This window comes from Oryctolagus cuniculus, chromosome 3 (assembly GCF_051225735.1).
Source record: "Oryctolagus cuniculus isolate XC-2025 breed Fujian yellow rabbit chromosome 3, ASM5122573v1, whole genome shotgun sequence".
Taxonomy (NCBI): domain Eukaryota; kingdom Metazoa; phylum Chordata; class Mammalia; order Lagomorpha; family Leporidae; genus Oryctolagus; species Oryctolagus cuniculus.
Genome location: NC_142869.1, coordinates 166268639 through 166296043, shown reverse-complemented (window position 1 = coordinate 166296043; position 27405 = coordinate 166268639). Strand labels below are relative to the sequence as shown.

Genomic DNA, 27405 nt, shown 5'->3' with positions numbered 1-27405 from the left:
GTTTCTTGCTCCCGGCGCCTCAGGGGCTTTCCTGGGGCCCAGGCATGGACCGGCCTCAGCACAGCACAGCACCTAAAGGCCGGTAGGGCCGGCCTGAGACAGGTGTCAGGCTCCCCCTGGGGAGACCCAGCATGGGCCTCCCATACGCCAGGCCCCAGGAGAGCTAGAGCTGCCCCCCCTTTCTAGAAGGAAGAAAGGGGAAGAAGACAAGGCCCTTGGCTCCCCTTTCCTGTCTCGACGGGCATCCAGTGCCCCCTCTGTGGACACAGGGGAGCAGCTGGTAGCCCCAGGAGTCCACTCTGTTCCTCCTTCCTCAGTGAACTCCCTCCTGGCCCCCTGGCACTGTCCTTGGGCCACATCCATTTCACACTGCTCTCAGAGAGCCACGTGTTCCACTCCTATCTAAAAGCTCAGGGCTACTGACCTAATCTCCCTAAATCTCAGTTTACTCAGCTGTCCAATGGGTTAATAATACCCCCTTCCTACCTCACAGGGCTTGGGGAGTATTGGATGAGACAACTTGGTGAATTGGCTTGACAAAGCCTGCAAAATGCAATATATTGTTATTTCAAAGGCACTAACTCTTGTCACCACTGCATTTTAGTTCAGTCCTCCCGTTGCAAGGGGAAGATGGGGAAGAGAGGAGAATGGAGAGGGGGCCAAAGGGAATATATATCGTTTGAGCAGGAGTTCAGTTGAGAGTCCCCTTGCTCTGTCTCCAGGCGGTCACCATAAGGCTGGGACAGGTAGTACATTTTCTGGTAGACAGGAAGGCCACCACCACCGATATTAGAGGTCTCAACAGTCCCCTTTATGGTCTGGGAATAGTAGGGAGAAAGCAGGGGCCAGCACCCAGAGCAGTCATGGTGGAAGGAGAAGGTGAAAGATGATGCCTGAATAGTAAAGGATGAACCGAACAGAAAATCCACGGCGGGGATGGGGGGGAGGGGGAGGCAGAGACTAAATCCAACAAAGTTGTTCAGCAGACGATGTCAACAAAAGGCCACTTAACTGTCACCAGCAATTCTTAGAAGCCCCCCTCCCCATCCATCCTTTCCCAGAATGGCCAATTAGCCGGCCAGGCGTGCAGAGAGGGGAGCTCTTTTATCGACAGAGTGCCCCGCTCCCCACCCCTCCGGCCCTACTCCATTATTTCGTGGTTCAGCTGCTCAGAGGCGCCAGACCCTCCTAGAACCCTGGCTCTGGGCATGCTCAGACAGGAACATTAGCCAAGGGTTTAAGGACCTAGAAAAGAAAGCAATTACGCTTTCCACCCAGGCAACATTCAGCCTTTGTAGCAACGGGAATAAAAGAAGCAGAACTCAGAAATGGGGAAGAGAGGGATGGAGATGGTGCTAGTCACCGAAAGCACCCAGCGTCTTCTGGTTCAAAAGCATCAATTTAAGTCACTAATAATGAGACCGCTATCCCTGAAGTTGGTTTGGGGGTGGGGAGAGGGAGAGAAAAGGAGCGAGAGCGAGAGACAGAGACAGAGAAAGGGAGAGGGACAGTTCAGAATTCTATGGCAGCACTTCCAATAGAACTTTCTGTGATAATGGAAATGTTCTGTGTTCACACTGTCTGATGAGACAGTCACTGGCAACTAGAAACGTGGCTAGTGAGACCAGGGAACTGAATTTTTACTTTTATCGGACTTCAAATTATGTAAATTTAAATAGCCACCTGTGGCTCCTGATGACCTTATTGGACTGCAGAGTCCTGTGGGAATTCACCCACCCTAAAATGCACAGACTCCAATGGCTGATTTTGAAGCAGAGAGCTACAACTGTGTTTGACCCGATACCTCATCCTGCCTTCCCATTCATAATTAATTATGTGGCTGATCATTTACTCAATAAATGGCTCCCGAATACCTCCTATGAGCCAGGCACTCGCTGAGGTCTGGGAGTCAAATAGAGTGCATCAGAGACCTGGCCCTTACATTTCTAATGGGGTAAGTAGACAATTAATTCAAAGAACATCCAGATAAGTATACAAGTAGAGCTGGTGTATGTGCTACAAGAGAAAGGCATGGGCCGGCGCCACAGCTCACTAGGCTAATCCTCCGCCTGCAGCGCCGGCACCCGGGTTCTAGTCCCGGTCGGGGTGCCAGATTCTGTCCCAGTTGCTCCTCTTCCAGTCCAGCTCTCTGCTATGGCCCGGGAGTGCAGTGGAGGATGGCCCAAGTGCTTGGGCCCTGCACCCCATGGGAGACCAGGATAAGTACCTGGCTCCTGCCATCGGATCAGCACGGTGTGCCAGCCATTGGAGGGTGAACCAAAGGCAAAGGAAGACCTTTCTCTCTGTCTCTCTCTCTCTCACTGTCCACTCTGCCTGTCAAAAAAAAAAAAAAGTTTCCTTGAGCAAGCTTCTCATTTTTATGTATTTAAAATTTCCATATTTTAACCCCACTCTTGAAAGAGCTCCACTAGGCATAAGTTCTAGGTTGATTATTCTTTTTCTTTCTGTACAGTGACAGTATCATCCCACGGCCTCCTGGCTTCCCTTTTGCTGTTAAAGAGTAATCAGTTTGTCTTCTCATTGTTCTTTAGTGAGTGAGTGTATTATCCAAGTTTCTTTGCAGAAGTCTTTGCCTTTGACGTTTTGCAGTTTATTTTTTATTTTTTTCATTTTTAATTTTTTTAGATTTATTTTATTTATTTAAAAGTCAGAGTTTCACAGAGAGAAGAGAGGCAGAGAGAGAGAGACAGAGAGGTCTTCCATCCGTTGGTTCACTCCCCAGATAGCTGTAACAGCTGGAGCTGTGCTGATCTGAAGCCAGGAGCCAGGAGCTTCTTCTGGGTCTCCCATGCGGGTACAGGGCCCAAGAACATGGGCCATCTTCCACTGCTTTCCCAGGCCATAGCAGATTGGAAGCTGGATTGGAAGAGGAGCAGCAGGGACTAGAACCAGCACCCACATGGTATGCTGGCCTTTCAGGCCAGGGCTTTAACCCGCTGCACCACAGCACTGGCCCCTCATTTTTAATTTTCTAAATTTATTTTTTAAGAAAGCTTTTATTTAATGAACACGAATTTCATAGGAAGATTTGTTTTATTTGAAAGGCAGAGAGAGGAGATCTTCCATCTGCTCTTTCATTCTCCCAAATAGCTGCAACAGCCCAGACTGGACCAGGCCAAACCCAGGAGCCAGGAGCTTCTTCCAGGTCTCCCACATAGGCAGCAGGAACCCAAACATTCTGGGCCATTGCTTTCCCAGGTACATTGGCAGGGAGCTGGACCGCAAGTGGAGCAGTGGGACTCAAACCAGCACCCATGTGAGAGGCCAGCTTCATAGGTGGTACCTTTACCTGCTACGCCACAGTGCCAGCATTCTTCAGAGGCACCATAATATGTTTTATCTGGCTTAACAATCTTTTTGGATTCCTGTGTCTGGGTATTTCTCTCTTTACACCATGTTCAAAATTTCTTAGTCATTATATTTTAAATAGTGCCTTCTATCTCACACATTCTATTACCTTCATCTGGAACACATGAGGCCTTCTCTCTCTCTGCTGTATGTCCACTTCACTCTCCCTCCAGCCTACATTCTGGATAATTTATTTGTATTGGATATTTGTTTCTTTATTCAAGTTAATTGGTTCTTTCATCAGCTGGATTTAATGTGAAATTATATTGATAGGGTACATTTTAAATTTCAGTTACTATAGTTCATTGTTAATGAAACATTTTTTTCATAGTTTAACAACTCTGAAATCAGGATGCATCTTAAAACAAGTGGAATCTTGTAGTGATAATTGGCAGTGTTTCTGATGCCTCATAAAATTGGTGTATCTTACAGTAAATTCTGTATACAGCCAATACAATAGGGTATTTATTTTTCATTTTTTAGAAGTTCTGTTTGATTCTCTTTTAAGTTCAAAGGACCTGAAATTCTTATCTAGTTTAGAACTTCTTGTCTATTTCTTTAAACTTATAAAACAGTTATTTTATATCCTGTGTTGGATAATTCCACTTCCTGAATACTTTCTAAGGCTACTTCTGCTATATGTCATTTCTGTGAATTCTCACTCTTGGTATGTTGTTTTCTCATGCCATTTATCTTTAAGCCATTCATCCATTTTCTTTGAACATTTATCTGTGGAAATCCTTTGAGGCCTGGGTTGAAGCTGAGTTACTCCAGAGGGGATTCACATTTTTTAAGAAGATTGATTGTTTATGTGTGTGTGAGAGAGAGAGAGAGCTTCTATTGCTGGTTCACTCCCCAGGGGCCACCAGAGCCAGGTCTGGGCCAGGCTGAAGCCAGGCACCAGGAACTGCATCACATGGGTAGCAGGGGCTCAAGCACTTGGGCCATCTTCAGCTGCCTTCCCAGGGGCATTAGCGAAAGTTGGATCTGAAGTGGACCAGCCAGGACTTGAACCTGCACTCCACTATATGATGCCAGGGTTCCAAGTTTAACCAGCTATACTACCACACCAGCTTCAGTATTCATATTTATTTCTATAGGGTGGGGAGCACTACCAACCAGACACAATTCTATTATTTTTTTTTTTTTTACTGCATAGTTAACATAGTTAACACAGAATCACATGGGCTTACCTGTCTTCTTGATGTTTTTCCCAGACTCCCCTCACACCACCATGTGAAGTTCTGGAGAGTAATCTCGTATTATCTGTGCATGGGAAATCAGAGTGTGAAAGTGTGATAAGGTCCCAGAATCGTTGGGAGAAAGGACAGATACTGATAGTGCTTTAGACTTCGGTAAGAATATATGTGCAAATACCTAGAATAACAGCTAAAAGAAGAAGCACAAGGCATATGAGGGACTTCAAAATGTTCATGGAAATGGAATTAAAAGACAAGTTTATTTTGGTACAGTAGATTTTGAAATCCATTCATAGTTTGTTTCATAATACTCATTTTTCCTAAACTTTTGGAGACTCCTTGTATGTATGAATTTTAATTTTTCTTTGCACCAGAATAAAAAAAATTATCTTTAACTCCATTTCCCATGAACTTTTTTTTTTTTTTTTTTGACAGGCAGAGTGGATAGTGAGAGAGAGACAGAGAGAAAGGTCTTCCTTTTGCCGTTGGTTCACCCTCCAGTGGCCGCTGCGGCCGGCACACTGCGCTGATCCGAAGCCAGGAGCCAGGTGCTTCTCCTGGTCTCCCATGCGGGTGCAAGGCCCAAGCACTTGGGCCATCCCCCACTGCCTTCCCGGGCCATAGCAGAGAGCTGGCCTGGAAGAGGGGCAACCGGGACAGAATCTGGCGCCCCGACCAGGACTAGAACCTGGTGTGCCGGCGCCACAAGGCGGAGGATTAGCCTAGTGAGCTGTGGCGCCGGCCTCCCATGAACTTTTTAAAGTATCCTCTTATAACTTCAAATAGATAGGAAAGGATAAAGATGAAATGAGAAGGGGAAAAGATAAAGCAAAAGAAGATGAGAAAAATTTAAAAAAAAAGAATTTTAAAAAGTAGAACAAGTAGAAAGGACATTTAAACAAAAGAAATTTACCTACGTTTAGTTGCAGTAATACTAAATGTAAGTGGATTTAGCTCTCTAGTAAAAGACAAAAATGATCAGATTCTTTTTAACACCGAGCTACATGTATTTACATAAGACACTCTTAAAGCAAAAGAACAAAAAGAAACTAAAAGTCAAGAGCAGAAAAAAAGATCCTTCAGGTAAATGTTAGCATGGGAAAGCACCCATGGCTTTATTAATAAAAGATAAAATAAATTTTAAGGAAAAAGGCATTATTGTAAATATGATCACTACCTAATAATACTTCAATTTCTCAAGAATATTTAACACAAAAATATCTATGAATAGTTTTTACAAATAATGTGATCTTTCCTGAGATACTATTGGAAAATGCTAAACTCTAAGCAAATCTTTTCTAAAAAAAATTATTTATTTATTTGAAAGTCAGAGTTACACAGAGAGTAAAGGCAGAGATGTCTTCCATCTGATGGTTCAAACACAATTAGCTGCAACACTGGAGCTGCGTCAATCCAAAGCTAGGAGCCAGGAGGTTTTTCTGGGTCTCCCATGTGGGTGCAGGGGCCCAAGGACTTGGGCCATTCTCCACTGCTTTCACAGGCCACAGCAGAGAGCTGGACTGGAAGTGAAGCAGCTGGGTCTTGAACCGAGGTCCACATGGGATGCGGCGCTTAAGGCCAGGCTGTTAACCCGCTGCACCATAGTGCTGGCCCCTCGAAGCAAATCTAAAGAGAGACCACACTCTTCGATAGGAAAACTCAATGTCATAAAGTCATCCAGTCTCCACCAAATAGACCTAAAGACTCAGTGTAATTTCAACCAAAAGCCCTACAGTTCTACAAAATATCACAAGCTGATAAAAATGTGTATGAATCAACAAAGATCCTAAGAAGAGCCAAAACGAATCCTGATGGGAAACTAGCTGGGAGAACTTCCTATACCAGACATTATCACGTATTATAAAACTAGAGTTCTTAGTGCAGTGTTGACCCAACAGACAAACAGCATGGCTCAGAGGAAACACATCCAAACATCTTTGGAAACTTCATCTTTTACAGACTTGGCCCAGAAGATCAGCATGGAGCAGACAGGCTTCTCAGTAAATGTTGCTCAAACACTGATAGATTTATATGGGGAACAACAAGCAAAAATCTATTCCAAAGCCGGCGCTGCAGCTCAATAGGCTAATCCTCCGCCTTGCGGCGCCGGCACATCGGCTTCTAGTCCCGGTCAGGGCACCAGGTTCTGTCCCGGTTGCCCCTCTTCCAGGCCAGCTCTCTGCTGTGGCCAGGGAGTGCAGTGGAGGATGGCCCAGGTGCTTGGGCCCTGCACCCCATGGGAGACCAAGAGAAGCACCTGGCTCCTGGCTTCAGATCGGCGCATTGCGCCAGCCGCAGCGCACCAGCCATGACGGCCATTGGAGGGTGAACCAACGGCAAAGGAAGAGCTTTCTCTCTGTCTCTCTCTCTCTCACTGTCCACTCTGCCTGTCAAAAAAAAAAATCTATTCCAAGTAGATTTTTTTAAATTGGGGGTGATCACTTTTTTATTATTTTTATTTTATTATATATTATTATACATTATTTTTATTATTTTAGCAGCGCTTATTTACAGAGGCTGTGATAATTTGGCACATGTATTCAAGGTATGATGATCAAGTGAGGTTAGTTAGCACTTCCATCTCCTTACACATTTTTTAAATTCCTAAATATAAAAGCCAAAACTATAACTTAGAAAACAACCTAGAGGATATTTTTATGGCATTGTAGTAGGAAATAGTTTTTCTAAACAAGGTACAAGAGATAAAAACATAAAGGGAAAGAAGGTTAGAAATCAAGTGTATTAAAATGAAGAACTTCTGTTCCTAAGGCCCTTGGCTGGGAATAGAAAGCAGATCATAACTGAGAGGATGTATTTGCAGCATTCAGAACTGGCAAAGAATTAATCCAGGATATGTAAAGGACATCTGTGGCTCAACTCTTTTTAAATGGGCAGAACAACAAGAAAAGTCATTTCATAGAAAAGGACTCACAGATGATCTGTGAACAAAAGAACATTTGTAATTGAGAAAAAGAAAATTAAAATCACAATGAAACTATCATGTCACACCACCAAGTTGTCAGTCTGTCCACACCAAGAAACACCAAAAGTCACCAAGATGCGGGGCAAAATCATCTCTCATCTGCTCCTGATGGAGCTTTCAATTGGTGAACGCACTGTAGAAGGTTACCTCGTGCTGTGGCTTTGATACGGTTGCAGTGTGTTCCCCAAGACTTCATGTGTTGGAAGCTTGATCCCCAATGTGGTCATGTTAAAAGAGACAGGGTGGCCGGCGCCGCGGCTCACTAGGCTAATCCTCCGCCTAGCGGCGCCGGCACACCAGGTTCTAGTCCCGGTTGGGGCGCCGGATGCTGTCCCGGTTGCCCCTCTTCCAGGCCAGCTCTCTGCTGTGGCCCGGGAGTGCAGTGGAGGATGGCCCAGGTGCTTGGGCCCTGCACCCCATGGGAGACCAGGAAAAGCACCTGGCTCCTGGCTCCTGCCACCGGATCAGCTCGGTGCGCCCGCCGCAGCGCATCGGCCGCGGCGGCCATTGGAGGGTGAACCAACAGCAAAGGAAGACCTTTCTCTCTGTCTCTCTCTCTCACTATCCACTCTGCCTGTCAAAAAATAAAAAATAAATAAATAAAATAAAATAAAAGAGACAGGGCAGGGGCCGGTGCCGCGGCTCATTAGGTTAATCCTCTGCCTTGCGGCGCTGGCACACCGGGTTCTAGTCCTGGTCGGGGCACCGGATGCTTTCCCAGTTGCCCCTCTTCCAGGCCAGCTCTCTGCTGTGGCCAAGGAGTGCAGTGGAGGATGGCCCAAGTGCTTGGGCCCTGCACCCGCATGGGAGACCAGGAGAAGCACCTGGCTCCCGGCTTAGGATCAGCGCGGTGCACCGGCCGCAACACGCTGGCCGCAGCGGCCATTGGAAGGTGAACCAATGGTAAAGGAAGACCTTTCTCTCTCTCTCACTGTCCACTCTGCCTGTTAAAAAAAAAGAGAGAGAGAGAGACAGGGCAGGGTAGGGGCTGCTGCTATGGCGTAGCAGGTAAGGCCGCCGCCTGCAGTGCTGGCATCCCATATGGGCAACGGTTTGAGTCCTGGATGCTCCTCTTCTGATCCAGCTCCCTGCTCTAGCCTGGGAAAGCAGTAGAAGATGGCCCAGGTCCTTGGGTCCCTGCACCCGCATGGGAGACCCAGAAGAAGCTCCTGGCTCCTGGCTTCAGATCGTCCCAGCTCTGGCCATTGCAGCCATTTGGAGAGTGAACCAATGGATGGAAGACCTCTCTCTCTCTCTCTCTCTCCCTTTCTCTCCCTCTCTGTCTGTAACTCTACCTCTCAAATAAATAAATAAATTTTTAAAAAAGAGGCAGGGCTTGGCAGGAGATCCTGAGGTCTTTGGGACATGCCCTGGGAAGGAATGAACACAATCCTCATTTTTTTTAAGCATTTATATATGTATTTGAGAGGCAGAGTTATAGCCAGAGGAGAGACAGAGAGAAGGGTCTTCCATCTGCTGGTTCACGCCCCAAATGGCTGCAGTGGGCTGGGTCAGGCCAAAACCAGGAGCCAGGAGCTTCTTCCAGGTCTCCCACCAGGGCTCAAGCACTTGGGCCATCTTCCACTACTTTTCCAGGCTGTCAGTAGAGAGCTGGATCGGAAGTGGAGCAGCAAGGACTCAAACCGGTGCCCATATGGGATGCTGGCACCACAGGCGGAGGCTTAACCCACTATGCTACAGCACTGGCCCCACACAGTCCGCTTACAACCCCAGTCTCTCTCTGACTTCCCATCTCCACCCTGTGATCTCTCCCTCTCCCACATGTAATGATGACCAGTGAGATCCTCCCCAGAAACAAGTCAAAGCCAGTACCGTGCCCTTGAACCTCCACCACTGTTAACTAAATAAACCTCCTCTATTTATCTTCTATTTTCAGTCTCAAGTATCTTGTCATACGAACAGAAAACAGATGAATACATCTGGTAATGTTGAAAAAAAAAAAGCATTGCACACTCCATGCCCCTGTTCCACTCCTGCCTATATGCCCCGGAGACATTCCTGCACACATGCACCAAATCTACGCAGTCCTATAGCAGAAGACAGAGAAAATGACAATCAATGACAGCTACATGTGTCCACGTGCACAAACCTTGAAGCATAATGCTGGGTGGAAGAAGCAAGTCAGAACATACTGTTTCCATTTATAGGCGTCCACAGAACAATACTGTGTTTAGGAAGATGTACGTACATGGTGTTTATAAGAAAAAGAAGGAAATTATTAGCACAGACATGGATTAGTGGTTTTGTCTGGAAAGGGGGAAAGAGAGCATTGGAGGGTCACATACAGGCTACTCAGGTAATGTTATTTCCTTTCATATTTATTTGAGTGACAGACAGATGAGAGCTCTCCGTGCTGTTCACTACCAATGTCCACAGCAGCCGGGGCTGGGTCAGGCCAAAGCCAGAGCCAAAGCTCAAGCTGAGTCTCCCAACTACTTAAGCCACCACCTGCTGTCTCCCAGGATGCACATTAGCAGGAAGCTGGGGTCAGCAGCAGAGCCAGGACTCCAGCCAGCACTCTGGTATGGCATGTGGGCATCACAACCCGCAGCTTGACTGGCAGGCCAGTTGCCCACCTCGGATCAGGTGATTTCTTGATCTTGCGCTGACTGGCGGGTTAGAGCGTGAATTCTATGTTTAACAGGCCATCCAAGTTTCACACAGGCTCTTGTACCCATGTTCCACTTTGCAGTAAAACTTACTTGAAGTGAAATATATGCATTGAAAAGTGGGATTCTTATTTATCATAGTGAGGAATCAAGGGAAAAACACTGAAAAATCAAGAAGTTGCCATTGAAACACTTGACTCAGTTCATGAATACAAGGCTAAAAGATTTCAAGAGACTTGTCGCTGGAGAGTAGGCCACGGGCAGTGGAGCTCCACAGCTTTTTATAACAAGGCTTGGAGAATAACTTGTCTCTTCAAACAATGTACGATGTAGATGAATAAAATAAAAATGAAGCTTACATGTGATGTTTGGGGCAGATATTAGGCACAGTGGTTAGGACACCATTTGGGACACCCACATTCCATATTGGAGTGTCCATGTTCGAGTCCTGACTCGGGTTCTGAGTCCAGTTTCTTGTTAATGCACACCCTAGAAGGCTGCAGATGATGGCTTAAGTACTTGGATCCCTGCCACCCACCTGGATTGAGTTTCCAGTTTGCAGCTTCAGCCCGGCCCAGCCCTGAGTGTTGTGAGCAATTTGGGAGTGAAACAGTAAATGGGAGATACCTCTGTCTCTTTCCCACTGTCTCCCCGCCTTTCAAATAATTAATGAATAGACCAAAAAGTGACATTTTATACCTTTAGCATCAATTTCATTGAGACAGTGGGTCAACCTTATGGCACAGCAGGTTAAGCTAGGCTTGTGACAATGGCATCCCATATCAGGGGGCCAGTTCAAGTCCTGGCTGTTCTCCTTCCCATCCGGCTCCTCCACACACATCCTCCCCCAACTGATGCATCTGGGGAAACAGTGGATGATGGCCCAAGTACTTGGGTCCCTACCACCCATGTGGGAGACCTGCATAGAGTTCCTGGTTCTTGGTTTTGGCCTGGCCCAGCCCAGCTGTTGCAGCCATTTGGGGAGTGAATCAGTAGATGGAAGACTCTCTCTCTCTCTCTCTCTCTCTCTCTCTTCTTCCCTCCCTCTCCTTCTCTAGTCTCCTTTCTCAGTCTCTTTGCCTTTCAAATAAATAAAATAAATGTTTTTAAAAAGGACATAGAGATAGCTAGCAGAATGGTGGTTGCCAAGGGCCAGGAGGAAAAAGGAACAAGAAATTACTGTTTAAGGCAGACAGAGTTTCAGTCTGGGAAAATGAAAAGGTTCTGGAGATGGATGATGATGATACATAATGATGTGAATGTGCTTAATTTAACACCACTGCACTGTACACATAAAACCCAATTAAAACAGTAGTATTTTTGCTACACATTAAAAAATGCTTAAAAATGGTGTTTGAGCTAAGTGAGACACGAAGGAGTTAACTAGACAAAGCAGCACCCCCAGGAGGGTGCAGGAAATCTGATTCTTGCCCTGAATCCCATCTTCATTAAAGGTTTTAATTCCCACTTCTGGCTGGAGACCACCCCGAGGGTCTTCGGAGATCATGAAGCACTCCAACATGCACAAATAAAACTCCCAAACTAAATTATGTTTAATCTTCAGAAGTCCCCTTTGGGTTCTTTATGGAAATAAATACATCAAATGTAATCTTTTTTTAAAAAAATAAAGAAACCAGAAAAACAAGAGTCATCATTCACATTCCAGAAGGATTTTTTGATTAACAAGAGGATTTAGCATGGTTTCTTAAAACAGCGGCTCCTCCAGCACATTCAAAAATGTGATTTAATTAACAAAAAACTGGCTTAGCCCACCTTCCAGAAATATGCCAAACAGGTGCTCTCAGAGGAAACAATGAGCCACCCAAAGATGAGTTCAAGTTCGTCTAGGAGGTTCTCAGTCTACATCCTCATTGAGAAGCCCACACAGGGGCCACTCCCCTGGGAAAACCAGAGCTGGTGACCCTTCCTCCCCACTTGAGCTAATCCTGTCTCATACCTCTGTCTGTCATCACACACTGTAGATTCCCATTCTTTATCGCTGACAGGAAACAAACCGCTTGTGGGCTGGGGCTGTGTCATCCTCATCTGTGTGGTCCCAGGAGCCCAGGCCACTGCCCGGGATGTATTTGTTGATTGATCTGTTGGTTCAGTCATTGGAATGACTCCCCAAGGCTCAGGGAGACAAGCCTTGCTCCGTAGGTTTTGGCCCGTTCTATTCAGCTCTGCATGCGTTGTCTCAGAAATCCTAAAACGTGCTCGCTCTTCTCATTTTCAGTTACCGGACACCGCTTCCCCACTCACACCCAGAGACCCCACGTGGGCTCACCCTTAAATATGGTCCTCCAACACCAGGATCTTGCTTTCCTCAGTCCCCCACCCACACCCCCAGGACTAGGCCCAGGAGTTGATGAAAGGCTCTTGGGGCCATAAGACTCTCCTCACCCAGGCACCCTATATCACCTGTGAGAAACCCATGAGGTCCCTGCTAAGTGCGTGAAACAGAGACAAAGGTGGCCCACACACTTTCCCTGTCTAGGGGAGTGGAGCTTAAGAAACTTTTTCTAGAAAGTTCCAAAGAATAAATGTTTTGGGCTTTGGATATGGAGGGGGACCATGAGATAAGATAGAGCAACTTTTCTCACTGAAGAATCCTTTTTACATTTAAAAGTATAAAAATCAATCCTGGGACTGGCACTGTGGCATAGCGGGTAAAGCCACTGCCTGCAGTGCCAGCATCCCATATGGGCACCGGTTCGAGTCCCAGCTGCTCCACTTCTGATCCAGCTCTCTACTATGGCCTGGGAAAGTAGTAGAAGATGGGCCAAGTGCTTGGGCCCCTGCACCCATGTGGGAGACATGGAGGAATCTCCTGGCTCCTGGTTTCAGATCGGCGCAGCTCCAGCCGTTGTGGACAATTGGGGAATGAACCAGTGGATGGAAGACCTCTCTCTCTCTGCATCTCCCTCTCTCTCTGTGTAACTCTTTCAAATAAATAAGTCTTTAAAAAAGATCAATCTTACTTTATGGAGCCATACAAAAACAGCTAGAGGCTGTAGTTCGCCTGCCTCTGGCCTAATTGAGAGGCAGGCATACATTCATGAGACTATTTGAAGCTAGTAGAAAGCTCGAGGTAAACCAGACAAGAGTCAGACACATTCTTCAACCAAATCCAGTGATCCCCACAGTGAGGCATTCATTCTTTGGAAGGTGAAAGAAGGAATTACTGGACTTCTATGCTGGGGCCGGGGCTGTAACACAGCAGGTTAAGCTGCCACCTGCAGTGCCGGCATACCATATGGGCACTGGTTCAAGTCCCAGATGCTCTACTTTCTATCCAGCTCCCTGGGAAAGCAGTGGAAAATGGCCCAAGGAGTCCTTGGGTTCCTGCCACCCACAGGGAGACCTGGAAGAAGCTCCTGGCTCCTGCCTTTGGCTTGGCCCAGCTCTAGTTGTTGCAGCCATTTGGGGAGTGAACCAGTGAATGGAAGGTTTCTCTGTGTCTCTCCTTATCTCTCTAACTCTTTCAAATAAATAAACATATTTTTTAAAAAGACTTCTATGCCACATTTTTTTCATTTTCTAAATATCAATCTTTGCTTATAGTTTATAAAATGCACACGATAAAAAGGTATTTGTACGTAATTTTAAAATATGTAATTACATATGTTGAGAGTGACATGCTATTTTTTTTAATTATAGGGTACAGGATAAAAAAATCTGAAGAATGCTGGCCTAATGATCTCACATCAATTTGTCTTGAAAAGCTTCACACCGTCATGCTTTTGTTTTTGTAAGTACCTGTTCTCTCACATAATAGTGGGTGATACAATCTGAATTTTTAAAGTAAAACTTACTTAAATCAATGTTGATAGATGTGGAAGAATTTCACTATCCTTGAAATCTATGTTATGGGGGAAAAGCTATGTATTGAGCACTACTGTGAGTAAAGTTCTACCTTTGGAGCCTGGATCTGTTTGGGACTTTGGAGTTTTTGCTACTCCTTACTGTTGTAGAGAGTCTTAATCATCTTCCCCTAAGGTAGGCCTTTGGGATCAAGAATTCAAATTACTGGGCTGACTTCAGGCTGGGCTTAACTTATATAAATTATATGGTAACACCCCTGTCTATGCTGAATTCAGCCTTGTGCAACAGCCAACTTTCCAACTTTCGTGCAGCAAAGGACAAGTTAGAGAGTTCTGCCTGCCAGTTTAGTTCCTCACCTCATTTGTCTTCATCTAAGCAGCAATATTTTTGCATGTTTGCACAAATTACTGGAAAATGGAAAACTCAAATTTTTAGTGCGAGTGACTACATTGTTGAGATAAACTTGATGCAACTGAAATAAAGGTGAAATAAACATGCCAGAAGCAAATCATTCACTTCACTTGGACCTTCATTGGATTAACTCAGGTATCTGGGTGTTGATTAAACAAGAAAACAATAGAACTGTAGAAGATGTCGTCAAAACTGTAGGGTCAGAGAGTTACCCCTAAAAGGAAACAAGTTAGTCTGCCACAGTTTCATGAATGCCAGCAGAAGACACAACCATGCTGCGTCAGAGACAAAGAACCTTAGCACTGACGGCAGTGGCAGCATTTGCTCGCTGAGCCCCGTTTTCCACAGGACAACACAAAGAGGGCCAGATAATGTCTGCCTGGGCGGTGGGTTGGTTTATAAGAAAGGAAACCTGAGCATGGAGAACTGAAACCTTTCATGATTTATATTCTTTTAAATCTAAAATTTATTTTTTATGGCTCAAGAGTCAGTATCTCAGTGAATGTTCCATGTGAGCTTGAGAATAATGTGTATTGTATTGTTGTTGGATGGATTATTCCATAAATGTCAATTAGACCATGTGGATTGATGGTTCTAGTCAGGTCAACTATATTATTACTGATTTTCTGCCTGTTTCGCCTATAAATTACTGAAAGGAGGTTTTTGAAGTTTCCAACTGTAACTAACAGTGAATTTGTCTTTTTCTACTTGCAGTTGAATTTTGCCTCATGTTCTATGACACTCTTTTTTTTATAAGATTTATTTTATTTATTTGAAAGGCAGAGTTACAGAGAGGGAGAGACAGACACAGAGAGAGATCTTCCATCTGCTGGTTCACTTCCCAAATGACTGCAATGGCCAGGGCTAGGCCAGATCGAAGCCAGGAGCCAGGAGTTTCTTCTGGGTCTCCCAGCTGGGTGCAGGGGCCCAAATACTTGGGCATCCTCCACTGCTCTCCCAAGTGCTTAGCAGGGAGCTGAATTGAAAATGGAACGTCCAGGTTTCAAACTGGCACCCATGTGGGATGCCCATGTCACAAGTGGCAGCTTTACCCACAATGCCACAATGCCGGTCCCTCTATGACTGTTAAACTAATAGTTGCCCTAGACTTTGCAATACACTTGAATCTAAGTTCACCTTCAAATAACACTATGCTACTTCCATGTAATACAGGTAATTTATACCAGATTATTATTCCCAGTTCATTTCTCTTGTGCCTATGACATTGCTGAAATTTGTCTCATTAATTCATATGCTAGAATCACATAATGCATTATTGCCATTTTGCTTTAGTTATCTTCAAGATCAATTAATTATAAGAAAACAAAATATTTTATTTTACCATTGTTTGTTCTTTCTCCTTCCCTTTCTTTATGTAGAGCCAAATGTTTCAACTTCTATCCTTTTCCCACCTTGAAGCACCTCTTTTCATATTTATCGTAGAGTAAGTCCGGTGATGAATTCTCCATCACTCTTGAAGGATAATCTCACCAGACAGAGGATTCTAGGTTGACTTTTTCTTTTTTTAAGATTTTATTTATTTGAGAGGTAGAGTTACAGAGAGAGGGAGAGACAGAGAGAGGTCTTCCATCTGCTGGTTCACTCCCCAGTTGGCCGCAATGGCCGGAGCTGCGCCAATCAGAAGCCAGAAGCCAGGAGCCAGGAGCTTCTTCCTGGTCTCCCATGCAGGTGCAGGGGCCCAAGGACTTGCGCCATCTTTTACTGCTTTCCCAGGCCATAGCAGAGAGCTGGATCAGAAGTGGAGCAGCCTAGACTCAAACTGGCACCCATATGGGATGCCGGCACTGCAGGTGGCAGCTTTACCCACTAATGCCACAGTGCCGACCCTTAGGTTGACTTTTTACTTCCAATACATTAAACCAGAGATGGGAACCTTTTTTCTGCCAAGGGCCATTTGTATTATTATAACATCGCTCCTGGACCATATAAAATTAGCAACTTAAAAATTTGCCTGCTACAGATTTACTGAATTTCAAGTCCTACCTGCAGTTGCCTCGACAAGGCCAGACTAGATGATTTCGCAGACCGTCTATGGCCTGCAGGCCAGATGTTCCCCTCCCCTGCTTAAATGCTGCCCTCTCTTCTTGCTTACATAGTTTCTAAGAAGTACACTGTAATTCTCACTCTTATTTCTCCAATTTTATATATATATATATTTCTCTAATTTTACATATATGTTTGTCTCCAGCTTCTTTCAAGACTTTTTTTCTCTGTGGGTTGATAACAGCATGTCTAGGTACAACTTTTGGTGTCTGTCTTGCTTGGTGGTCTCAGAGCTTTCTAGACGTGTAGTTTGGTGCCTGAAGAATGCTCGGCCCTATTACTGCAGCCATGTCTTCTGCTCTGTTACTTTTTCTTCTCCTCTGGGATTCCATCCACAAGTATGTTATGCCTTTTGAAATTCGTCCCACAGTTCTTGGGTGTTCTGTTCCAGGTTGGTTTTGCTTTTGTTTTTCATTCTTTTTTTCTCATTTCAGTTTGAGAAGTTTGATGAACATACCTTTAATCTCACTGACTCCTTCCCTGACCATGTTCAGTCTACTAAGAATGACTCCATCAAAGGCATTCATTTCTGTTTCAGTGTTTCTGACTTCTAGCCTTTCCTTTTGATTCTTTCTTGGAATTCCCACCTTTTTCTGGCTTGTATTAGCCATCTGCTCTTGCATTTTGTCTACTTTTTCCACCAGAGCCCTTTACATAGCAACCAGTGTAATTTAAATTCCCTATGTGATCATTCCATAAGTACATCACATCTGAGTTTGGTTCTGATGCTTGCTTTGTCTCTTCAGACAGTGTTTTTTCTTGTCTTAGCATGATGTATAATTTTTTGTTGAAAGTAGAACATGATGTATCAAGTAATAGGAAGCAAGGTGAATAATCCTTTAGTGTGAAGTTTTATATTAGTCTGACCGGGAGCTGGGCTGTGTTTAATATTGGCTGTGTGCACAGGTGCCAAAAGCCTCGAAGTCCTCAAGCATCCTTGCTTTTGTCCCCCTGGTTGTCTCCGGGTTTCCCTTGATGTTCCCTCCCTGAGAAAGTCAGTACTTGAAGCTCTTCCGGCTTTGACCCACCATTGCTACGCTAGTGCCGTGTTGGTGGGTGGTATGGTGTGGGGGAAGGAAAGTGTTCCAGATCTTAAGATTACATAGAGTCTTTTGGTGGGTCCCACGAGTTGCTTAGCCTCTGTTTGCCCTTCCTTACCTGGGGAGGCTGGAGCTGAGTAATTTCCCATCCCCTACCTCCGACGAGGCGCAGAAAAGGTTTTCCCAGTAGAGTGGCTCTTTGTTGTGATTATCTTTCCTCTCCCCTTCTTGCTTCTTCACCATGAGAATCTGGTCGGGTTCCTAGAGGGAGGACTGCGGACCCCTAAAATTCCTCACTCTCGTACAGTTCCACACTTAGGCCTCCCTTTTTTTTTTTCCTTTTTTTAACGAGGAGTCTTTATTTCCTTGTTTTTCAAATAAAGCTGCCTGAATTGGTTGCTTTTGGGTGATAGATGAAGAAACCAAATCTCATATCCTCCTACAACTCCTTAGACTCTTCCTTGGCTTTGAACTTGGCAGTGGCAGCAGCCACAGGGGGAGTAGCCAAGAGGGCCTTGCCCTTTTCAGCAAGTGGAAATACGTAGTGGGTTTCCACAGACAATGCCAGGGCCCACTTGTACCTACTGAAGATAGAACGGGAGACTGGTGCCGCTGGGTAACCAATCTGCAGACACACGCTGGCAACACTGCAGATACCCTCCAGGAAGTGAGACTGCTGTAGGTGCTTCCATCAAACACCCGCTGGATGACCAGCACAAAGGAGAAGGGGCCGATGTTCAGCACAGTCAGCAGTGTGGGTTCCCTGGCTCCTACTCTGACTCCAGTCTTTATCGGCTGCACATCACTCAGCATTGCCTGGTACCCCCTGGAGATTTCAGTGGCGATGTCTAAAGCCTGGAAGAAGGAGGTCTTTGGCCCCAGAGCAGAGTCCTAGGCTGTCACAGTGACTTCCCAGGGGCCAGTGGTTCCAGCACAGGTAGTAGGTGACACCTTATTGGCCACCAGCATGTCCTTGATCTCAGTGAGGTCATCCTTGGTGAACAGAAAGCCCACATTCCCCCAGATAGGAGGCGACTGTTTCTGTGGGGCTGGGTTGTTTCCCAGAGGCCCTCAGACGGCCTTATATGTTCAGGTGTCCCTCAGAGGGTTGTGTGAATGTGCTGCACCTGCTTGAAGCCCATAGCACCTGCTTTCACAGTGAAGCATTTTGGATAATCAGCCAAAAGCTGGGTGACCTTTTTTAAAGATTTATTTATTTTATTTGAAAGGCAGAGTTACAGAGAGGCAGAGAGAGAGAGAGAGAGAAAGGGAGAGGGAGGGAAGTCTTTCATCCACTGGTTCCCTCCCCAGATGGCCTCAATGGCCGGAGCTGGTCCAATCCGAAGCCAGGGGTCAGGAGCGTCTTCCGGGTCTCTCACAGGGAAGTAGTTGGACTTGCTGGCTCCCCTGTCCTCCCTGGGCAACACGGTGCTGCAGCAGGGACTGGGAAGATGCTGGGTGAGAAGAGCCTCCAACTTTATCAGAATTACCATGTAAATGTTCCTATCAGCTCTCAGCTCCAGAAACTTCTGCTCCCGGTAAACAGATCATGGCTGGACTTGGATTCACCTGTCTCTCCAGCAGCTTGCCCTGTGACCATTCTTCCACAAGTCCAAGAAAAGTCAGTGATTTGTAGTGTGTTCAGCATTATCCTTGTCGAAAGATAGGAGGAACAAGTGTCTAAGAGTTTCCGGGCTCTTTACATGTCAGAGCTGAAAGCAGAAGCCCCTGAACCTTTTATAACAGGCAGTGAACCTAGCTGCCCTTTGCTGCCGAAGGAGACATGATTTTTATTACACTGGACAATAAATATATCTGCCCTTCACTCCACAGGGAAACATTATCTCCGTCTTCCAAGGCTGTTTATTGTTCTGCCATCCTTGGAGTGATAATGAGGGCTACTCTGGACATGCAGAAATTAAAAAAAAAAAAAAAACATGGAGAATTGTCTCCCCACTGATGTATGAAAACACTAGGGAAATGGACTGGAAATTGAACTTGTAACAGTGGTCCTCACCCCCGGCTGTCCATCAGCATCACTTGGAAGGTTTTTACAAAACCAAAGTCCAGAGATTCTGTTTTCATTGGTTTTGAGTAGAGCCCAAGAATTAGATGTTTATAAAAGCTCCTGTGTGGGCCGGCACCGCGGCTCAGTAGGCTAATCCTCCGCCTTGTGGCATCAGCACACTGGGTTCTAGTCCCGGTTGGGGTGCCGGATTCTGTCCCGGTTGCCCCTCTTCCAGGCCAGCTCTCTGCTGTGGCCAGGGAGTGCAGTGGAGGATGGCCCAAGTCCTTGGGCCCTGCACCCCATGGGAGACCAGGATAAGTACCTGGCTCCTGCCATCGGATCAGCGTGGTGCACCGGCCGCAGCGCGCCAGCCGCAGCAGCCATTGGAGGGTGAACCAACGGCAAAGGAAGACCTTTCTCTCTGTCTCTCTTTCTCACTGTCCACTCTGCCTGTCAAAAAAAAAAAAAAAAAAAAAAAGCTCCTGTGTAATTCTGACACACAGCCAGGGTGGAGGCCACCTGGCTAAAAGATGATGAGGTGAGGTATCATTAGCAATATATTTTTCATCTCAGCGCTTCCCACACATTGCTGTCCATGTGAAATATCTAGGAGTCATGTTCAGTGCAGATTCTGACTCTGTGGGTCTAAAGTAGGGCAAATTCTGTTTCTGACAAGCGCCCAGGTGTGGCCTGGTGTTGTCATTCCACTTTGAGCAGCAAGACCTTGGCTCACTGGGGAAGGACTTCTCCCTAGTACCCATGTCTACCACTAGACTTTCATGCTTCAAATTTTGAATACTGGCTCAGGAATTTATTTTCTCTGAAAAGAGGCGGTAGCCTGACTGTGGAACCTGGTTCTTGCAGTAAGAATGGAGCCTGTCCTTGGGGCCGGCGCTGTGGTGCAGAAGGTTAAAGCCCTGGCCTGAAGCACCAGTATCCCATGTGGTGCCGGTTCAAGTCTTGGCTGCTCCACTTCTGATCCAGCTCTCTGCTATGGCCTGGGACAGCAGTGGAGGATGGCCCAAGTCCTTGGGCCCCTGCACCTGCATGGGAGACCCGGAAGAAGCTCCTGGCTTCTGGCTTCGGATCAGTGCAGCTCTGGCCATTGCGGCCATCTGAGGAGTGAACCGGGGGATGGAAGACCTCTCTCTCTGTCTCTGCCTCTCTCTGTAACTCTTTCAAATAAATAAAATAAATCTTTAAAAAAAAAAAAAAAAAAGAATGCAGCCTGTCCTTTCCTGGGACCACAGGAATACCCTGGGTGTAGCGATCGTGATACGTTTGAAAGACACTTTAGGATGTTGAAAAATAGAGATTTAGAACACAGGGTCATTTCAGGCTAAGCAACAGCTTTACTACAAACCTTACATTGGCAAAACACGGGTGGCAGCAGCTGGAGGAGGGTCTGCAAGCTTAAGCCCAAATGTCAGGGAAATCAACAGGAGAATCCTGGTTCTGCTGGAGTCAAAAGTCCCTTTGGCATGAACTTTTCAAGAAAACATGGTTCTACTTTTTTCTATCTCTCCTCCTATTGCAAGTAAGGGAACTCTGAACCACCTCCCAAGCTTCCGATTCCACTTCCCAAGGTCAGGGTAGCCTCCTCTCAGCACCGGCTCCAGGACCCTTACACCGGTGCTGCTTCGGCAGGCGTGGAGGACGATTCCTCTCCCTGGGCCAGGACGACTCCCGAACAGGCCCCTCCAGCCTGACGGTCTGTCCACTTCCCAGCATGAACAAACATCTCTCTGGCTACAGGAGAGCAAACAGGAGGCTGGTGCCAGGGAGCCCCGAGGATAGAGAGAGGCACGCCCGCTAAATCTTGATCCCACCGATGGCCCTGGGCAGCTGGGAAGGAGGACGATCAGATGCCTGCTTTTCTGACATGCCTCTTTGAACAAGTTCATACCTGTCCAGCCACCTGCTGCCTCTGGGAGCGTTTTAGAAATACCACTTGGCAATGAGGAAACGTGTCACCCCTTCCCAGGAGACCTGGTTTCTCCGCGTTGTTGCTGAACCTGGAACAAAAGGTCTTCACTTTCCCTGACCTCTGTACTTCTCACGCCCATCAGACAAGAACAAGGCCCTGCAAGGCCCTCAGAGCTAAAGGAGGAAGACTGTGGCCACCAGTTGGCTCAGCAGAGAGCAGGCACTTGGCTCCTTTTGCCCTGGATGTGGAGTTGCGAGGGAGGCAGGTGTCCTGTACGTCTTTGTGATACACTGTGATGTGCTTAGGCGCTGGGCATCCAAAATAAATAACAGCCTGGCTCTGCCCGTGAAGGGTTTACAAACCTAAACCTGAGGTAATGGTTTTCTAAGGCTAGGACAAATGGTGTACATGCTCAGACAGAATACAGGCATTGGCTTATTCAGAGAAGTGGACATTTTTTCCTCCAAGGGTGTGAGAGGCTAAAAGCTACCCATGGGGGAAAGGGGGTTCTATGAGCTGCCCCATGCCAGAGGGTTCATATTAGAACCTTTCTCATAACTCTCCCTGGAAGGCGAGCCTGCGCACAGGCCCCCGGGGTGCAGACCCAGGAGAGCCGCGGAGCACCCTCGGTCCATGGAATGTCTTCAGCCTGCACTGGCAGCTGTTGAGGAAGACAGACCTGGCTCCTGTTTTCCTCACGACACCCCCTCTTAGGACTGCAAAACTGAGAACTCCAGGGTTGCAGGAGGCAGGAAGATAACACAGAGGTGTGGGACCACAGAGGCAGCAGGAAGTACAAGGGGTCCAGAAGTTCCTAAGGAAAGGTGCATTATCTGGGGCCAGTGCTGTGGCATAGTGGGTCAAGCCGCTGCCTGTGGTGCCAGCATTCCACGTGGGTACCGGTCCAAGCCCTGGCTGCTCCACTTCCAATCCAGCTCTCTGCTATGGCCTGGGAAAGCAGTAGAAGATGGCCCAAGTCCTTGGGCCCCTGCACCCTCATGGGAGACCTGGAAGAATCTCCTGGCTCCTGGCTCCTGGCTTCTGATTGGCTCAGCTCCGGCTGTTGCAGCCACTTGGGGAATGAACCAGCAATGGAAGACTCTCTCTCTCTCATTCTCTCTCTCTCTCTTTGCCTCTACCTCTCTGTAACTCTGCCTTTCAAATAAATACATAAATCTTTTTTATAAAAGTACATTATCTTTTAATTTCATTTTCCATGAGCTTTTTGCATACCCCTTCCCCACGTCTATGTATTCTAAAGAAATTCTCATTCAAAACCAAAGTCAACACCACACTGCCTGCCTCTTTGCTTTCTCAGCAGTTCTGGAGCTGGTCCTGGCTCTCCGCTTCACCATTTCCATCCATGTAAGTTCTGGCACATCACCTCCTGGGCCCTTTAAGACTCCGGTTCCTTCTTAGATTAAAAAAAAAGGACAATAATGCTCAGTATGCATTATCACCAGGTGGTTGTGATAATTTAATTATCCATTATCTATAAGGCATTTACAAACTATAAATCATTGCAAAACTGCAAGCAGTTTAATCAGTATCGAGTCTTCCTTATCTCTGAACGTTTAATTTATGCTCTGTCTCTGTTAGAACTTAGGGACATACATTCCAATGTGTTTTCCAGGATTCCACTGATGATATTTGTTGGGAAAAGTCCTCTTTTCCTGCTGCCCTAACTTGTTGTGAGTACAGCAGCTTATGGGATTGTTAACTGGCTGCCCTGCAGCAAATCAAATCAACAAATATTTACAAGCTGCTGAGCTCAGCCTTGTAGGCGATACAAAAAAAGCCTAAGCCCCACTTTCTGCATTAAAGGAGCCAAGTGCCCAGCCACCCCAGAGAACCCATTTTCCCAGCGGAGGAGCTCACTGCCTGTGCTCCCTGGATGCCCCCGTGCACCTGGAGCTTTTCCTGCACATACAAGGAACAGCTGGTGCTCATGATTTAAGGCTCAGTACAAACAGCAGGGAGAATTTATTTTACAAGCTGCCTGGCTTGGCAAAATTCCAGACCTCATCAAACAAAAAGATAAGGATGATGATGAGAGTGATAAAAATGATTCTGCATAGTTGGTCTTTATATACTAGCATAAAAGAAGTGCAATCTACACAGGACGTTCCCATGTTGGATCGTAGCCTCAGCTTCACCCAGAATAGTTACGGCAGGGCCTTTTCAGGGCCTGTAAAACTCCCAGGTGAGCCCAGAAGCCTGACGCGGTTGTGCCTGGAAGCTGGGCCTGCAAAAGTGTCTGCAGTGGTCCTTTGTCTGCATCTGGTTAAAGGGGCATCACGATCAAAACAACCCGGGAAAGTGCCCAGCAAAAGAAGCTCAGAATTTCAAAACCCAAATAATACTAAGAATCACCACATGCAGTTAGTGATGGTGGCTTTCTGTGAACAGTTGAGGTTTTGCTATTAAGTTTTGTGGAAAATGTAAAGCATGCACATCTTACACTTCGGGTTATTTCCACAACCTGATTCATAAATAAAGGTCTACCGCTTGGTGAGCCCTCACCCACACCGAGGGCTTTCCCGGCCAGCTAAAGCACTGCGCCCGCCCGTTCTCAGCTTACTTAATTCCCGACAGATCATCACAGATGCTGTCATTATTCTCATTCTAAAGCTGGGAAACTGAGGCTCACAGAGTTCACACCGCAGGGCAAGGGCCTCTGTGCTGCTCCACTCCGCCTGTGCCCCTGAGGACAGACGCGGGCGTGCCCCGCTCACCGGTGCCTTCTCAGTGAGTGGCTGTGCTTTCAGGGGGCAGCACAGGATGACAGGGAAGCCCACCCACAGCCCAGCCTCTGCTCCTTAGCCTACTAGCCATTTCATGAAGGTCTTTTTTTTTTTTTTTAAAAGATGTATATATTTGGAAGGCAACATTACAGAGAGATAAGAGAGAGAGACCTACCATCCACTAGTTCACTCTCTCAAACGGCCACAACAGCCAGGGCTGAACCACACTCAAGCCAGGAGCTTGGAACTCCATCCTGGTCTCCCGTGTGGTGGCAGGGGTGCCCAAGTACAAGGGCTGTCCTCTGCTGCGTTTCCAGGCACATTAGCAGGGGTTTGTATGGGAAGTGGAGCAGCTGGGATTTGAACCAGAGCTCATAAGGGATACTGGCATCACAGGCAGTAGCTTAACCCACTGTACCACAATGCCAGCCCCAGATTCTTACTTTGATACCCAGAAGGAGAGGTGGGGATGACTCAGAGAAACCCCTCCCAGGACTGCAGAAAGAATTCAAAACACACTGTTCCCATCATTGCTGGATTCTCCTTTTTCCAACCTCCGTGGTGTTCTCATTGGTAGGAAATTCCTTACAGTTGCTTCCATAACTCATCAAAGGATAAGGCATGAAAAGCTTTCAAACCTAAAGTGTTTCAGAAATGTAGGTAACACCCACAAATGTTTATGGCTCCAGTTTTCTCTTTGTCCATGGGGCCTTCGCTTAGAGACGAGAACACATTAATTATTCATCTTGGGCAAGAAATACTGCTCTTGAGATTTTTCCATCCATGAAATTTGAATAATAAAATCGAGCCCACCTGTTTCACATGGTTTAGGGAATGTACACCGAGAATACCAAAAATTAAGTTAGGAGTAATTTAAAATATGTGCCCAAGTACTGTCTTCTCTGGTTTTCCCAGTCTAGAGAGGCCTACTACCACCCTTCACTCTCTTAGACCAGCCGGTTGTCTTTTATTTATAGCAGCTCTCATTTCCCAAATTAACTTTTTAGTTAAGTTGTTTCCTGAAGTACTGCCCGCCTCTCCAACAACAATGAAATTCCTTGCTGTGGAGAGCAACTGGGAGCAACTTGGACTAGACTAAGTTACTGGAATTAAGACTTATTCTATGCATCTGCTCTCCCACAATATGGCGCTGAGAAGGGAGTAACAGCTTCTACACAGCTGCCTCCAGTTCAACCAATAAACAGCAGGACCTGTTCCTGATTGGAGGAGAGCAGCGTGCTCGGCATGTGGGTAGCAGAGTTGGGATTGGTGGAAGAGGACTATAAAGGAGGAGAGAGACAACATGCACCAGGAACATCTATCTGAAGGAACACCTGTGCAGCCCCCGAGAGAGCCGGCCGGCGGTGTGCCGCTCCCCCGCGGAAGTGGGGAAAGTGGCAGGGGGAACCGCCCTTCCACGGAGGTGGAAGGGACGGTAGCCAACCCGGGAAGAACCAGCAGCAAACCCGGGGAGGGCCGAGCAGACGAAAGAACAGCGCAGGGTCCTGTGTCGTTCCTCCGCAAAGAGGGGGAGCGACACCTTGCAAGAAGGGATTTTGTCTTCCTGATTGACATTGCAGTGTTGCCTTCAAACACATCTCTGGTACATGGAAAATAAGTGCATTTTGAATGATTAAAATATTTGCATCAAGACATATCTTTATGAATATTTTTAAATATTTCTATTAAAACACACCTCTATAAATATTTTAAGTTAGATTTTAGGTTCATAGAAAAGATAAATCATAATTGTTGGTTAATGGCACACTCATCACTGATCCATGCACAGCCCTCTTTTATTCATTTGGCTATTTAAATAGGTCTTTTAAAAAATCATATCATAAATACATGACAAAACAGAACCTGAAACAAAGCTAAGGTCCTTCATCTGACCAAAGGCCCTGCCTCCCAGCTCATTCCCACGCCTTTCCCTGTCATTTGGAATCTCAGGGTTTTCATTTCTTGTCCCAAACCACCTCCCTATAAGCAGGACCTGAGGTGAGGGTTGTTGTACAAATGACCTGCCGAGGGAGAGTTTTCTGGAGAAGGGAGAGGGGGTTGGGGAGAGGGGAAATGCTCCTGCGAGGATGACTGGGCCTCACCCTGACCCCCAGGGGAGCTGCAGGGGTCGCCCCCAACGTGAGGCAAGGAACTAGCTGTTCATGCCCTCAGGCAGTTAGTCATTCTGGGAGGTAAGAAGGAAAACACGGGCACAGCCTCCTGGGTGAGCCAGCCCCCATTGGGGCAGGGAGAATTCTCTAGAAAGGGAGAAAGCCTTGAACTATTGGAAGCTGGGGATCTGTGCACGTGACGAGGAAGGGGGGTCCGGGTATGTCCTCCAGGTCCTGTTTCCCCCTTCATACAGTTTTATCAAGATTTGTATGTCTTCTATAAAAGCATGCAGTTGGCTTCTCTCTCTCTCTCTCTCTCTCTCTCTCTCTGCCTCTGCCTCTGCCTCTCTGTAACTCTGCCTTCCAAATAAATGAGTAAATCTTAAAAAATAAATACAAGAAGCATACAGATGTTTGGAACTTTTTAGGAAAGCAACCAGTGAGGTTTTGTTCCGACTGCTGTATACTAATTCATGCTCTATTCCCACTCCCCCACTGGTGGTCTTTTGATCTGGCTTTAGGTCTTTGCTGTGACAAACAGTGCTGCTCATGTATGTTCCCTGGTGTAGAATTGCAAGAATTTCTTAGTGTACGGCTGGGGTGGAATGTCTGCAGCGTAAGGTGTGAGCTTGAAAAAACAATGTCAGACCGTTTTCCAGAGTGCTTTCATTCACTTACTTGCTCAGCACTAACGTCTGCGACCCTGCTGTCCGCCTCCTCTCCAACCTGATCGTTGTGAACTGTGCGAGGATATGATAGCATTGCATTGCAGTCTCAATTCACACGTCCTTAGTCACTGATCATCCCTTCATGTGTTCATCAGATACACCTGCTTCCTCCGGAGTGCACTGCTTGCTCATATCTTTTGCCCATTTTTCTATAAGTTATTGTGCTTTTCTATTGATTTGTAGAAGTTATTTGTATATTCTTTGCCTTTTGTGTATATTATCAATATTGTGCATATCTTCTTTTAGCATATAACTTGTTTTCTCACTTTATGGTGCCTCTTTTTTCTTTCCTTATTTTTCATTGATTCAAGAGACAAACATTAAAACAGACAGAACAAGCTTCTGCTGGTTCAATCCCCCAAATGC

The 27405-nt window shown here is 46.3% G+C and overlaps 1 pseudogene; it reads right to left on the bottom strand.

Annotated features, from left to right (window-relative positions):
- Positions 1 to 17926: 17926 nt before the first annotated feature.
- Positions 17927 to 27405, bottom strand: part of LOC103348713 (putative ribosomal protein uL10-like pseudogene) — a 10469-nt pseudogene continuing 990 nt past the window's right edge.